The following is a 15265-nucleotide window of genomic DNA, read 5'->3' as shown; positions in this document are numbered from 1 at the left end:
AAATTCTTCTGTCTTAATCCCGTTTATATATTTCACCCAGAGTGCGCTTTTCTCTTTTTCGCGCACAACCATCAGATACCGCCTCAAATAGAACATAACCGCTGAGGCTTTATTGTAGAAAAGGGACATGTGGTGGTGAAGAATGGCAGGTGTAGTGTTCCCGAGAAATTTAATTAATCATTGGAAGCAACTGGGAGTGTTAATAAAAAATGACAACAGTAGTTACGACACAATACAAGACTGAATAATGGCAGCAAACAAAGCATATTACGCCCACACAAAATTGCTGAAGTCCAAACTGCTCACACGTGAATGTAAACTCCGCCTCTATCAGTCAATAATACTACCGGTGCTGTCCTACGGCTGCGACTGCTGGACATTGACAAGCAAAGACGAAAGTAGCTTAAGAGTTTTCGAACGAAAAGTACTCCGAAGGGTGTTTGGCCCCATACGCTGCAACGATGGAACGTACCGAATATGCTACAACGATGAGTTGCTAAACTTATGCCAGGGAGAAGACGTCGTGAAATACATTAAATCCCAAAGGCTTCGATCGTTAGGGTACACTGTGCGCATGGAAGACAGCCGCCCCCAAAAATCTTTTTTATCAACGAATTGTCTAATGACTCGAGCCCTAAACGTCCAAGGTTAACCTGGCTTGACCAAGCCATAGCCGACCTGAAAAAGCTACGAGTTAGGAGCTGGAGATCTGTTGCTATGAACCGTGCAGATTGGAAGAGGATTGTGGATGAAGCTAAAGCTCACCCTGAGCTGTAATCGCTACCTGATATGATGATAATTAGAAGCAACTATAGAAGCTATTAGCGGTATGTGTTGATCCCAAATTTTCGGGATTTGTTCCGCCACATAACTTTCTCCTGATTACCCTTGTTTAAACACCCCTCCCGTCCCCCCTTCCCCTTGTTTACTCCTCTCAAGAGCATAGGGCCTCTTCCATCGTATGCGGGTCTGGGCTGTTGTTTTTGCACCGTCCCATGAGATATCGCCATTTGCTATTTTGCGCAGCATCGACTTTCTCCAAGTGTTTTGTATTCGACCGCGACCTCTGCTCGCTTGCGAGTTCGAGTCCAGTGCCATTCTCGTGATGCTACCTGGTGGTTTTCTCAATGTGTGACCTATCCATCGCTACTTTCTGCGTTTGATTTGCCTAAGGATGGGTTCCTCCTTCGCTAATCTGCACAGTGCGTCGATACTGATGTTGTTTGGCCAGAATATTCTGCAGATGATGCGGAGGCAATTTGATGATGAAGGATTGTAGCCTCTGTGAGAGTCCAGCCATGTTTCGCTTCCGTACAACAATACGGACTTCACGCGTGTGCCTAATATTCGTAGTTTAGTGCGCCTGGGAGCTTGCGAACTCCCCCATACTGTATGCATTCGCCCGAATGCCGTCCCTGCTTTGGTTAGCCTGCAGTTGACATCTTCATCTGCTCCACCATCTGCCGTGCTGATGCAGCCGAAGCATCGGAAGCTTTCAGCAAATTCCACCGGACATCCGTCAACCAATATCTGCCTTGCGTTATTGTGGTTAACTCTCATGGCCTTGGTCTTGGCGCTGTTGATCTCCAGTCCGACAGTGTGTGCCAGCGTGACTAGTTTGTCCGCCCTCGCTTGCATGTCAGAGAGTTTGTGAGAGAGGAGGTAGATGTCATCGGCGAAGTCCAGGCCCTCAAGATGTCTGGTGAAACTCCATACGATGCCTTAACCGTTATGGTATATTTAATGCAATTTCGGGATCTCGGAATAAGTCCCGGACCATGAGTTTTTTTAAACTCAAATTTAAAATAATTCCGCGATTCACATCAATAAATTCCGTAATTTACGGGAGCCCGAGATCGTCATACTTAGGTGTATTCTCCATCGTGTAAAAAATAAAGAAACAAATTAGCCCTATTGGGTTTCTTACCTGCCTTAGATGTATCTGCCAAGGTCGAAAACATTTGGAATACCTTCCTTTAGTTTGTCGGGACTAGCAAGTGCAGCACTCAGACATTAGTTAAGTCCATGGGACACTTGGATTCCCTTTTTAATTGTCTTTAAATCTACGCGACCTCCGATGAAATCTAAGTAGATCTTGTGGTGCCAAGGAGCCAAGGTGGTCGCTTCTTAACACATCAGTGCCAAAGACCTCAAACCTGATTCGAGCGAAGGCGCGGCAGACGCACAGGAAGTGGTCCGCCGTCTCATCCTCCTCTTCACATGCTGGGCAGAGTGCACTGCCTGAGATGCCCACCCTTTCCATGTGCATTGCCCACAGAAAGTGGCACGTCCAATCAGTCCAACCAGCCGTCTGCACTTCCTTCTGCTTAATCACAGGAGGGTTTGCGGTAGTCGATCGGACATGACAGGTAACAGCAGTTTAGTCCATCTGCAGCCCCTCTCAGCTTGCCAAGCTCGCTTGGGGGTTGTAGTAACTCATTTGCTAACCGTGGCTCTGATTTCTCTTTCACGCAAAATAATCTAGATTCACCAAAACAAAAAGGAAACCGAAGTCATCAGTTTGTTAGGCATAGAGCACCAGGCCCCCCCTTCATTTGACTAAAATACTTAAAAGAGTCACCCACTTCAACTTGTAGCCAAACTGTTATTACTATTAATGCAATAATAAACATATGTATGTATTTCTGTATATATGTACTGTACATATGTATTTATTTGTTGTATATCGTGCAATCGTCAATGTTGAAATGGCTGACACGCAAATCGAGTGACACATCAAGAATTCTGATTGACAAAACAAATAACTATTTGACAAGCGCATGCCGAAATGTCAACAAAGTGGCGTGTATATACTTATACAGACACATGTATATATGTATATGTGTATATATGTATGTATTTATAATAGTGAATGCGTGTGAAAAACTCGGACCACCCTGAACTTTATCGGATGTAGCCATTTTCGTCGAGTGTGCACTCTATGTTTATATTTTAGTTTTTGGAAATTTCAGTTTAAAAATAAAATTTTGAAATTTTTATTGAAAGCATATTTGTTGAATTCAGTTGTATGTTATTTTTATATATTTTAAAATGCGAGTGGGTTATTCCGTGCGTTCAGCTGCTCACACTGTTAGAAATGCATAGGTGGGTTGCTATTTTCCGAGATTTTGCGGACTTTTAATTATATTTACAAATTTAAAATATTTTCGGCTAATGGAATTTATTGGCGCCTTTTGACTTCCAAGAAAGGCGTGAAGAGAATAATTGTCATGAGATATTTTCTTGCTTTTTTTGCGTATTATAAATACTTATGCAAATGCAATTATTGTCTACACATATAAACATATACAAGCACACACATACACATATCATAAATATTTCACAGCAAAATAGGGTGCTATCTCTTGAAGTACGTATTATATATATTTTGTAACTGTTCCGGAACTAGTGCAGAATGGTACAGTTGGTACTATGTTTTGGTATAGCAGAGCAGCCGTATGCATACAAGTGCGTATGTATGTATATACTGCTCGTATGAATATTATGATGACGTTCAAAGTCGGCGAGTGAACTAAAGCTTTGAATGATGTGGTTCCCCGAATTAAGTAAATATTTATAAGTTGTGTTTAAAATGCTAAGCAAAAAATGTGGAAAATGTCTTGGCAAGAACGTCACTCAAACGCTGCATTTATTTGCAAGCTCATTGATTGTAAAGGTTATTGTGCGAAATTTAAATAAATAAAACTTATTGGGCAACACTTTTTTCACAGAGTGCTGCCACTTGTTCGTAAGGTGAATAGTATTTTATTGAACACCGCAAATAAATATTAAAACATGGGTTTGAAAGCAAAAGTGTTTAAAGAAGCTTTAGTCCACATTTTTTCGTTATTTTTTATTGCAAATACTAAGCCAAAAAAAATATAAAACAAAACAAAAAAATGTGGAGTTGCCATCTAAGGAAAATTAGAAATTTTTTAAACAATTAAACTAAATATTGGAGTACGATATCAAACGGGAATAGTTTTACAACCTTTAAAGTATTTAGTGAAATTTTAATCTCCAATTTTTTTTCGATAGTGTTACCACCTATTTTTTATTGCAAATAAAAGAACATCTTATACAGTCACTTAAAGCTAGGTTTTAAGAAAAATCTAAAAAAAATTAAAAAAAATTTAGTGGAGTTGCCACCTATTTTTTAATGAAAATTTTTAAGTTTTTTAAAGAATTGAGTCAAATTTTGGAGTGCGAATATCAAACTCAAGTTGTTTAAAAATCTTTGAAGTATTTAGGGAAATTTTAATACGCAATTTTTTTTTCGATAGTTTCTCCACCTTTTTTTATTGCAAGAGGAACCGCTGATACGGTCTATTTAACACTTATCCTGTATTCAAAAAAAGTAACGTACGTGATATAAGTGGGTCAATTTTGCCCAATGGACGAATGAATAGATTTTGATTTTATTTCAAGGTTTAAAGTATTTTTTTATTTAATAAATTATAGAATTCAACATTTTTTATTTATATTAAAAAATTAAAAAATTCAGTTAAGTAAGTACAAAAGGGTGTTCTTATGGCGATTTTAAGCAACTAGTACATAAGATAGATGTTTCAGAATGAGTCTTACAAATAAAGTTTTCGCAGCTTCCGCATTTACCGCTATATTTCGTACTATTTGATCGCCTTGGACAAATAAAGCAACGACCACGTTTTAGATTTGTAGGTTTCGGAGTCTTTTCAGTAGTTTCTGCTGTTTTTTAAGGGTTTATTACGATCATTTTTGCTGCACTGCTTCGAGGGAGTACAGATCTGCGCGAAATTTCCTGTAAAATAAGTTCATTTCCGAGCTCTTCTACGAACAAGCGACGCTTAATTTTTTTATTCTTGTTCCATTCAGTGTTTATTTCTCTAAAAATTACAAAAGCATTGTATGCACTTATATCCAACATATTGTAAAACAAGGACTGTGGCCATCGATTTGCCCTTCGCTTACAGGTGTATGTCCTAATAACTTGGTCTAGTATATCGACCCCGGATTTAGTTTTGTTGTAAAAATCTATGATTTCTGGCTTTTCAGTGTTGGGATTGATTTCAACATTATTGTGGAGAGTACTGAGATATACAGCTCGATTCTTTTTAGGCACATATCCAACTATTGTGGTTTTGTTCTTGTTATCAAAAAAGAAGTGTGAATAATTTTCTGGCTTATTTTTTAACCTTGTAATTTCCACAGGCAAGAACGTTTTATTCTTTCGAACCGTACCAACTAGGGTTATCTTACGTTTCAAAAGTTCAATCCCCAACTCGTGAGATGTAAAAAAATTATCGCACGTGATATTACGACCTTGTATATCCTTCACTAGATCGAGTACAACACGACGCCCCTGCTCTTTCTCAGGCTTATAATTTCGATCTTTACCTCTATACATTTGCAGCGACCATGCAAAACTTGTTTGGCTGTCACACAAGTCCCAAATTTTAATTCCGTACTTTCCAGGCTTCGATGGGATATATTGTTTGAAAGGACAACGTCCGCGAAATGTAACCAGTTGTTCATCGACTGTGGTGAATTCTCCAGGATTATACATATTTTGTATGTTACAATACATTCCCAGCGATTCCAAACATCCCTGATTGGTGCCAGTTTATCTCGCGTTCGCCTCTCATTCCGGTCAGATTTCTTGTCGAACCTCAGGACTCTGGAGATATTCTGAAATCTGCGTAAAGTCATTGTTGATCTGAAAATCAGACGGCCCTTAGAATCATCTCACAAACTTTCGAGTGCTTCTCCATGTGATCGAAATACACCTGCTAGGAGCAAAAGTCCAAAATATGCTTCCAAACTAATACTATCTATTTCGACCCAATTATTTTCAAACACTGATTGACCTGAAACAAATCCCCAGGCATTACTTTACATGCAGGTACATACTTCTACTTATATAATTATGTCTTTCAATTGCAAGTGACTTACATTCTATATTAGTCATCTCAATGATTATTTTCACCACATCGGGCGGCATAAATAACATAAATGAAGATTTTATACCATCGGTCCGAGCAATGACATACCGTGTAGTACCGGGTGCGGTGGTAATAACATTTTCTGCAGCCCGCCTGCCAGCTCCGCTTGCAACTGATTGGTTATACCACATATATTTTCTATCCTTAGACGGAAAAGCTCCTGAAACATTATGCTGAAGGACAGAATTGTCCTCTTCGTCTGTTTCATCTGATAAATTGGGATCGTAAAGGGATTCCACTTCTGATATCTGGTCTTCTTCATCATCACTTTCGGTCTCGTTTGGTGATTCATCATCCAAATCGGAGTTCTCTAGAAGGGCTTCAATTTCTTCTCTATTCATACTGAAACATAAATAAAACACAACCGCACTAAAAACACTTCTTAATAATTCACAAAATAATATTGATTTCACTTTTTTACACTTACTTTATTCCTTGAGAAAAACAACCTGACGATTCAAGAAGTTTTTTCGACTGAGCAAAAGAGTACACATACTGCTTTTACTATTGTAGATGACACATTTAAACGAAAACCTTTTTCAAGTTTAATTTTATTAAATAATAAAAGTCGAGAAGTCTCACCAGATTATATGAAGCATAAAAAAAGATATGCAACTTTTAAAGTCGTTTTTGCAATTTTGACCCACTTATACAGGATAAGTGTTAAAGCTAAGTTTTAAGAAAAATCTAAAAAAATGTAACAAAAAATTTTAGTGGAGTTGCCACCTATTTCTGAAAGAAAAATTAAAAATGTATTGCATAACTAAAATAAATTTTGAAACACGAATAACAAACGAACGTCATTTAAAACGAGTTTAAAAATCTTGCGAGTATTTAGTGAAATTTTAATCCCCAATTTTTTTTTCGATAGTGTTACCACCTCTTTTTTATTGCAAATAGAGGAACTTCTTATACAGTCTACTTAAAGCTAAGTTTTAAGAAAAATGTAAAAAAATTTAAGGAAAAGGTATTGAGTGGAGTTGCCACTTACTTTTGAACGAAAAATTAGAAATTTATTGCATAACAAAATTAAATATTGAAATACGGATAACAACAAAAGTCATTTAAAACGAGTTTACAAATCTTTAAAGTGTTTAGGGAAATTTTAATCCCCATTTTTTTTCGATAGTGTCGCCACCTATTTTTTATTGCAAATAGGGAAATCTCTAGCACAGTCTAATTAAAGCAAAGTTATAAAAAAAGTCTACAATATTTTATTGAATTTTTTTTTTTTGTAGAGTTGTCACCTGTTTTGGAATAAAAAATTAGAAGTTTATTAAGCAACTGAATTAAGTATTAGAATACGAATATCAAACGAAAAGATTTTAAAAAGTTTTCAATTCAAAAATATTTTTAATGGCGTAACCACATAATTTTTATTGAATAAATAGATATTTATTACAAAACTTAATTAAACTATATGATATGGATATAACACGAAAGGGGCCGTTCATAAACCTCGTGTCCCGAATTTAAAAAAAAAATGTCCCCCCTACCCCCTTCTGACTCTCTGTGACAAATCTTTACACAACTCCTGAAAGACACGTGATAATTCGTGATATATATCACTTTCGCTTCTAATTACTCCACTCATATCAGTTGTCGTACAAAATGACAGTTGCCATGCAATTCAAAGCTGAAACAATTCAAGGTCGCTAGGTGAATTTCACAAAAGGGTAGATAGTCGTAAATATATGTATGCATGGAAGTGCTTACATACATACATACAATTATACCATAATACAATATGTATAACCAGGTGGTAATTTTTACGCTGCGGAGTGGCCTTCCACGTTTTTTATGGCAGTCAGTACATTTTCTATTTTATATATACTTTTTATAGAAGTGCATACAAGAATTAGCTTATACACGAGCTTATACATACATACATACAATATATGAGAAATAGAGGGTGAGCCAATGGATAGTTCATTTCAAAGCAACATAATTCAATAATTTGGAACGATTTTGGCTTTCCTTGATCAGCTTTTATGTCTTTGCTAATAATACAATAATAATAGTAAGAAAACTCCTTAAAGTAACAGAAAATATCTAGGACTCGTACTGGATAGAAAGCTAAATTGGGGACCCTCGAGGGAAGAGTGGGAACGGGACGAAGTAAGACAGGGCGAGTCCATCCATGTATGCACAGATGGTTCAAAACTCGAGGGCTGGGTGAGCGGAGGTGTATGTTCCGAGCATCAGGGGATCTCCTTCAGTTTTCGGCTTCCCGACTACTGAATGTCTTCCAGACTGAGCTGATGGCAATAATGAAAGCTGTGACACTGGTGCAGTGTGATGCGATACCTGGAGATGATATCTAAATTTTCACTGATAGCCAAGCGGCGATAAAATCCCTCACGAAGCAGTCGACAACCTCCAAAGTAGCCATGAAATGCTGTACATCTCTTAACGAAATGGGTGAGTCATTGCCCCTAATGATAATATGGGTTCCTGGCCATTGTGAAATTGAGGGGTGCTGCAGAGCCGATGAACTAGCGATACTCAGCACCAAATTGACCGATGAGTACATAGACAATGACATAGAAATACCTTTGCAAACATGTAAACTACTTGTCTTTGAAGAAATTGTAAGAGTAGCGAATGAAAGATGGCGTAATGAAGTCACTTGCAAAATCGCCCGACAGCTGTGACCGACTCTCAATACTAAACGCACGGAACTTCTACTAAGAAGAGATAAGCACAGTGTGAACACACTGATTTCAGCTATAACGGGACACTGCCAGAGAATGGGTGTGCAAACACATGACTTCTGCAGAAGTTGTCTAGACGAGGAAGAGGAAGAGACAATCCCGCACCTTCTGTGTCACTGCCACTGCTCTATCCAGACTTAGGTTTACTATTCTAGGCAGACAATTTTTTAATGAATTGAAAGATCTCAGTTCTGCAGAAATCAGAGGTATTCTACACACTGGTTTTAAGAGGGATAAGGGCAAGTTCCCCACGCGGCATCACAATGGGCCATGTGCTAAGGGTCTCCCACAGTAGACAACTGCTTCACCCCACCCTAACCTTTGCAACTGTTTTTGAGATATAACCAGAATTATAAAGTGAATTGCTTTGAAAAATCACCTGAGTCGCAAGAATTTTAAAAGCGTTAAAATAAAAAATTGCTTTAAATTTGTAAATAAATTTCGGATTTTAGTTAGCAATCACCACTTTCATTTGGTGCATGACTGATGCTTGTCTGATAGTGGCGGCACATTGTTTTCGTGAAGAAGCATTCCTCTTATAACTCATGAATTATATCATTGCTACAGCAACAACAATCCAAACACGTGCAATAAATCAAACTATAATTATCTGCTGTACACATACATACATACATACATACGTACCTAGCACTAAAGTATACATTAACAACACTTAAATGCTCAGCTCACCGCAGTTGTCAGTAAATTTCAGAATAAAATGCTAATAGAAATTCTTGGAAGAATTGCACCTACGCCATGAAATAAATTAATTGCACACTTTTCAGTGAAGAAGCACCGTGCCACCTTTCCATTGCGCCGTTAATTTTTTGCCGCAGCAGGTAGCTCAACGCGCCACCAACACCTTGCCACTATGGCCACATCTTAGTTGGTATGCAAGCATGGCGTGTTGGTGGTGAATACCTCTTATACTTCGATCAGCATTCTGTGAATGGGTGGTGGAGAGATGGGTGGACTCTTCTCTAACATTTCAAGGTATTTAAAAAAAAATTCAAGTGGTGTAGATTTGAAGCCTGACTTACATACAAACATTCTCGTGCATGCAAATAAAAGTAAAACTACTTTATTGTTAACTCTCAGCTGAGGAAGGCAGGCGTACAAGCGAATGCGGCCAAGTATGATATTTTGCCATATGACTTCTTACTTTATTCGCATGCATTTTTATATATTTGTACACTCATTTTGACTAACCGTTCAGCCGCTGCCGCTGAGTGTATCAGAACAAAAAGTTTTATTCGAATTACGTAGTTCTGGCGTGATGGAGTGGCACTAGAAATAAATTGAATATTGCATTTAATTGTGTTCGACTTGCTGCAAGGTGTAAAACTTGCTAAAAAATGTATACAACTATTTACAGTCACTCACACCTTACCTGATATAAATACGATTTTTTTCTAAAGTCTTCTATATTTCATAATAATTTCGCGAAAATGGAAAAACAGAGTATGCAGATACCGTCTTTTTCTGAAAATAAGACATCTCCCGAAAATAATTCCTAGTTAAAATAATGTGACAAAAAGAGTTCGTTTAAAATGAGTACAAAACGAAGGAGGTATTCCGTCGAGTGAATGAAGGGAGTGAGGGAGTGATGGAAGGGATGGATGAAAAGGGGGTCTCGCGCCATATAAAACGTCAGCCATTTGGTCCAAAGAAGTTTATTTTTACCTCATCTGCAAGAAGTACGGGCATCCAAAATTCGGCGGATATTCTTGTTGGAACAAAATGTCGTCGGTGTTCAGCTGATTAATTTTTGGAAATAAAAATTCAGTCAACATGCCTCGATAGCGCTCGCCATTCACCGTAACGGCAGCTCCTTCCGCATTTTGTAAGAAACATTGACGGATGATGGTGCCAGTGGTCTGTGTACTTCGCGAACAGATTTATTATTATTTGTCTTTTCTTTTTCACTGGAAATTTCCACAATTTTGAAGCGTCGCTCTGGCGTCAAAAGATTCTTGATGACTTGTCAAACCTTGCTGAACAGAAATGTCAACACAGTTTGCCATACTCACCTGTCAAATCATAGCGGCTAAAAAGCAGCCGATAGATAATAGAATTAATAAACGGGCAAATAGTAATAAAGAGTGCTCAATTTAGAGGTATCGGATTTAAAATTGAAATAAAACAACGAAAATTCAAATTAATTGTGCAATCGTTAATATTTTTGTATAGAGCTATTCATGTCACTTATTTTTTAAAGATGATCAATTTCAAATGGTGGCCGCAACGGTGCTTAATTCGGTCATCCGTAAATACCAATTGTAAATGTCACCCCTCGGAGGACTTCGGTCGATATCTCGTGAGGAACTTTAGTAATGTTGGCTGCCAATGCCTCAATCGAAGCTGGTTTCTCCACAAAGCATTCAATAAATTTACATATTCCCACAAATAAAAGTCCAAAGGTGTGATATCAAACGATATTGGTGGCCAATGCACTGGTCCGAGACGAGAGATAAATTGCTCACCGAAGCGACGACGCAGTAAATCCATTGTTTCACGAGCTGTATGGCAAGTAGCGCCGTCTTGTTGGAACCATGGACTGGGTGTTGTGGAGATCACGGGCTTCAATTTCCAGCATCAAAAAGCCATTTATCATGGCGCGATAGCGTTCGCCATTTACTATTACATTGACGACAGCCTCGTCTTTGAAGTAATATGAGCCGATGATTCCTCCAACCCTCAGGCCGCACCAATTGGTTGTTCTTGAGTGGCTTCGGGTTGCTCTTCAGCCCAATTACCGCAATATTTCTTATTGATTTAGGCATTAAGACAAAAATGGGCCTCATCGCTGAACACCATATGTTGGCCTGAGCGCGCTATAAACATGGCTGGTCTCTAACACCATCACACAGAGGCTACAATCCTTCATTAACAAATGTCTCCGCATCATCTGCAGAATATTCTGGCGAAACACCATCAGTAACGACGCACAAATGCAGAAAGTGGCGATGGATAGGTCGCACATTGAGAAAACCACCAGATAGCATCATAGCACTGGACTGGAACCCGCAAGGGAGCAGAGGTCGCGGTCGACCAAAAAACACTTGGACAAGGTCAATGTTGCGCGAACTAGCAGATGCCGAAATCTCATGGGATGGTGCAAAAACAACAACACAGAACCGTGTACGATGGAAGAGTCTTGTCGAGGCCCAATGCTCCGAAAGGAGTGAACAAGGAAAAAAATGTAGATTACGATAGAGCAACAGCTGTGTGATTTTTCGTACTGCATTTACAAATATGAGTTGGGAGAAGAACTAAGAAGAGAATATACAAATAATGGAAATTTATTTAAAAAGATATTAAAGAAAGAAAATAACAGAAAGAAAAAAGTTTTTTCTATTCACAAAAATGTTAAAGAAATCTAGAATCACATTACCTCAATAGCTTCTGCGGTAGCGCGAAGGCGTGGACACGATTCACGCTAACGACGTCCAAAAACAGCAACAACGCCGGAACTCGTAGAATAAATACAGGATACCGTATTAAAAAATCGTCGAATGACTGAAAGAGATTTAGCAGAAGCCCTAGGCATCTCATTGCGTAGTGTAAGAAATATTTTGACTGAATAAAATTGCCAGACTTTGCCAGTTTAAAGTGGTTCAATAAAGAGTTTTTTTATTTATTTATTAATGGCGGTCTTATACGTACTATTCCATCTAAGGAATGATTAAATGTTGCAAAACTCCAGAGTTTCGAGATCCCGGGATATCGGGATTACGGTATCGAGATTCCTAGTACTAACTAACCCACACACACTTTAGCCGCTAACACAATACTTCGATTAGTCAGGGTATAAAACACTTCACTACACTAATGCAAAATTTGTGGACATTCATAAAATACAAGTACCTAGTTAAGGGATGGCAAGGAGATTCCTCGACTCTTTTCATTTACTGCCATAGTTATGGGGATTCCATGGAACTCAATAACCTTTGCGCATAAATACTAAGTATTCTACTTAAATGGGAATGCCTAGAACCAATGCCTCATGAAACAATGAATTCCGTATGTATGTGCATATGAATGTGTGTGTATCAGCGTAACTAACATCAAAGACCTTGCAGCAAGTGAACTCACGGTGTGTGTGTGTGTGTGTGTGTGCACACTGACCTCAAGTACTTGACCCGAACCCGCTAAGTGCCGCGCACAATGTTAATCCATTTAACGCTAACAACCAGGCTACAATTACACTAAGCCAACAACAACAACAACAACAACAACAATAACAAAAGCAACATGGGTAAGAACCGTAAACAATTTAATAAAACTATACCTACAAAAGAAGAAAGCGAGAAAGAACAAAAATGTGTGAAACACCACTTGTCCCATTTTACCTGCACGCCAATACAGAGAAGGGAACAAGAAAGGGAACGAGAAAAATACATAGAAATAAAATATAAATTATTTAGAGTTTCATGGGGCATACTATAAAAGGCGACGTGCGGCATGTCATGGATATAACAATAACAATACAACTTGTATATATGTGTTTATGTATGTATATATGTGTGTATGTATTTACCTTTGCAAATCAACACTGATCTGCTAAGGGTCAAGTAGTACAAACACGGCTCATCCCTCTGGGTTGGTAAGCAGAAAAATCATGAAGACAGGTGCGTTGCATTTTATGTACCTCGGAACATTCCGGTTATTCGGTCGATTAACGGTAGTTTTCGCTTATTTAGCTACCTGTATAAATATTATAAACGAGTAGGTAGCCACACCTCTTAGGTAATTATTACTTTTTATAAGTTCCTTGTATGAGTAGGGTATGATTCTTAACTTATCGCTACCTCAACTCAACTCTGTTGCTAACCTCGTCCCTTCAGAGCTCTTATGTATGCAAATACATACATATAAGACGCACTCTGACATGTTAGACGAGTACCCTGGAAGAGCAATAATCAAAGTTTTTAGTTAATTCCTTATAAATACTTTGAAGCGACTCTGATGCTGAACTACTTGCAGGGTATCCGTTGGCAAAATTAGGCGTAAAAACTAAACTTAAAAAGAATTACTAATGATAAGAGTTTATTTGAACAACTATTACAAACCCCTTGTCATCCCTTAATCAATGTTAAGGGTCCAACTGAAATTTTTTCCACTCATATTCCATCAAGGGAAGTGTAGACGGCAAGTGTAGGGCCTGGTGAACTTGTTCATGGATAGCTCGAAGTTGGAAGGAAAGGTAGGCGGAGGAGTTTTTTGCGAGGAGCTGTATGAGCTCTATGCCGATATTGACGTAGTTCAAAGCATCGCCATCCAACGCCTGCGTTGGCTAGGGCATGTCGTGCGTATGGATGAAGAAGCTCCAGCAAAGAAGGTGCTCGAGGGCGAAGTCCAAGGGAGCCGACGCAGAGGAAGACCATTGCTCCGGTGGAAAGACCAGGTGGAGGAACCCCTATGCTCGCTTGGTGTACAGAATTGGAGAAGGCGCGCGCGGAGCAAAGGTGCCTGGAGGGAGCTAGTGAGGTCGGCCGTAACTCGGGTTGTTATGACCACCTAAGTAAGTAAGTTCCCCATCTGACTCAAATATAGGTTACCGGACCACTGCAGTGTGTTCAAGGCAGAGGTAGCCGCAATCAAGGAGGCAGCTGATTGGCTGCTCACTTGAGTCACTGCGCTATGTCTATATCGTTGTAAAGCTCATACAACTCATAATTCCATTATCTACGATAATCGCCGTCACCAACGTACAAAGATCCAAAAATCGTGCGCAGAATTTTTCTCTCAAACACTCCAAGGGACGTCTCGTCCGATATTGTCATCGTCCCAGCTTTTCCGCCATACGTTAAGACGGGAATAATGAGAGCCTTACAGAGAGTTAGTTTTGTTCGTCGAGAGAGGTCTTTACTACTCAATTACCTACTTAGTCCAAAGTAGCTCTTGTTGGCAAGAAAGATTTTCCGTCGGATTTCAAGGCTGACCTTATTATCGGTGTTAATGCTGCTTCCTAGATAAATGAAGTCTTAGTAAATTTATTTCCTTTAATTCAATTGTTTCGATCGGTTAACAGATTTCCAAGGTACTGAAAATGCTTATGGTACACCTTTTTTCCTTTAATCCAAAACCGTTATTTGCCGTATTCTCGAACAGACAGAAAAAAATTAAAAAATTACGCAGCTGTTCGAGCTAAGCGACTGATTTTATAGACATTAATTGGTGTCGCCGAGAATTTCCAGTATATCCTAAAGGTCCTTTTGAATGTAATAGGTTGAGAAGCTTTTATTTAACTCCTGATTGAGGTTTCTCCAAATTAGTTTTTATCTAATCAAGGGTACCTCTCGCAACTTGTAAGCTTATTATTTAGGACGCACTAATCAGTTCTGTAAATCAAAGATGGATTAGTGCCAATACATGTGGAATTGCTAAGCAAACATGGCCAAGGCTAAATCTACGTCTGTCCAATAATATTATGCAATTGAGTAGACTTAAAATTAGGACCTTAGTAGGAGCCATTACAGGACATTGGCTCATAGGGAATCATGCAAGGAGATTAGGCGTTTACATGCATGATTTCTGTCGTAGCTGCAGGAATGAGGAGGAGTTGGA

Source organism: Anastrepha ludens, chromosome 6 (genome assembly GCF_028408465.1).
Source record: "Anastrepha ludens isolate Willacy chromosome 6, idAnaLude1.1, whole genome shotgun sequence".
NCBI lineage: Eukaryota > Metazoa > Arthropoda > Insecta > Diptera > Tephritidae > Anastrepha > Anastrepha ludens.
This window is presented reverse-complemented; position numbering follows the sequence as displayed.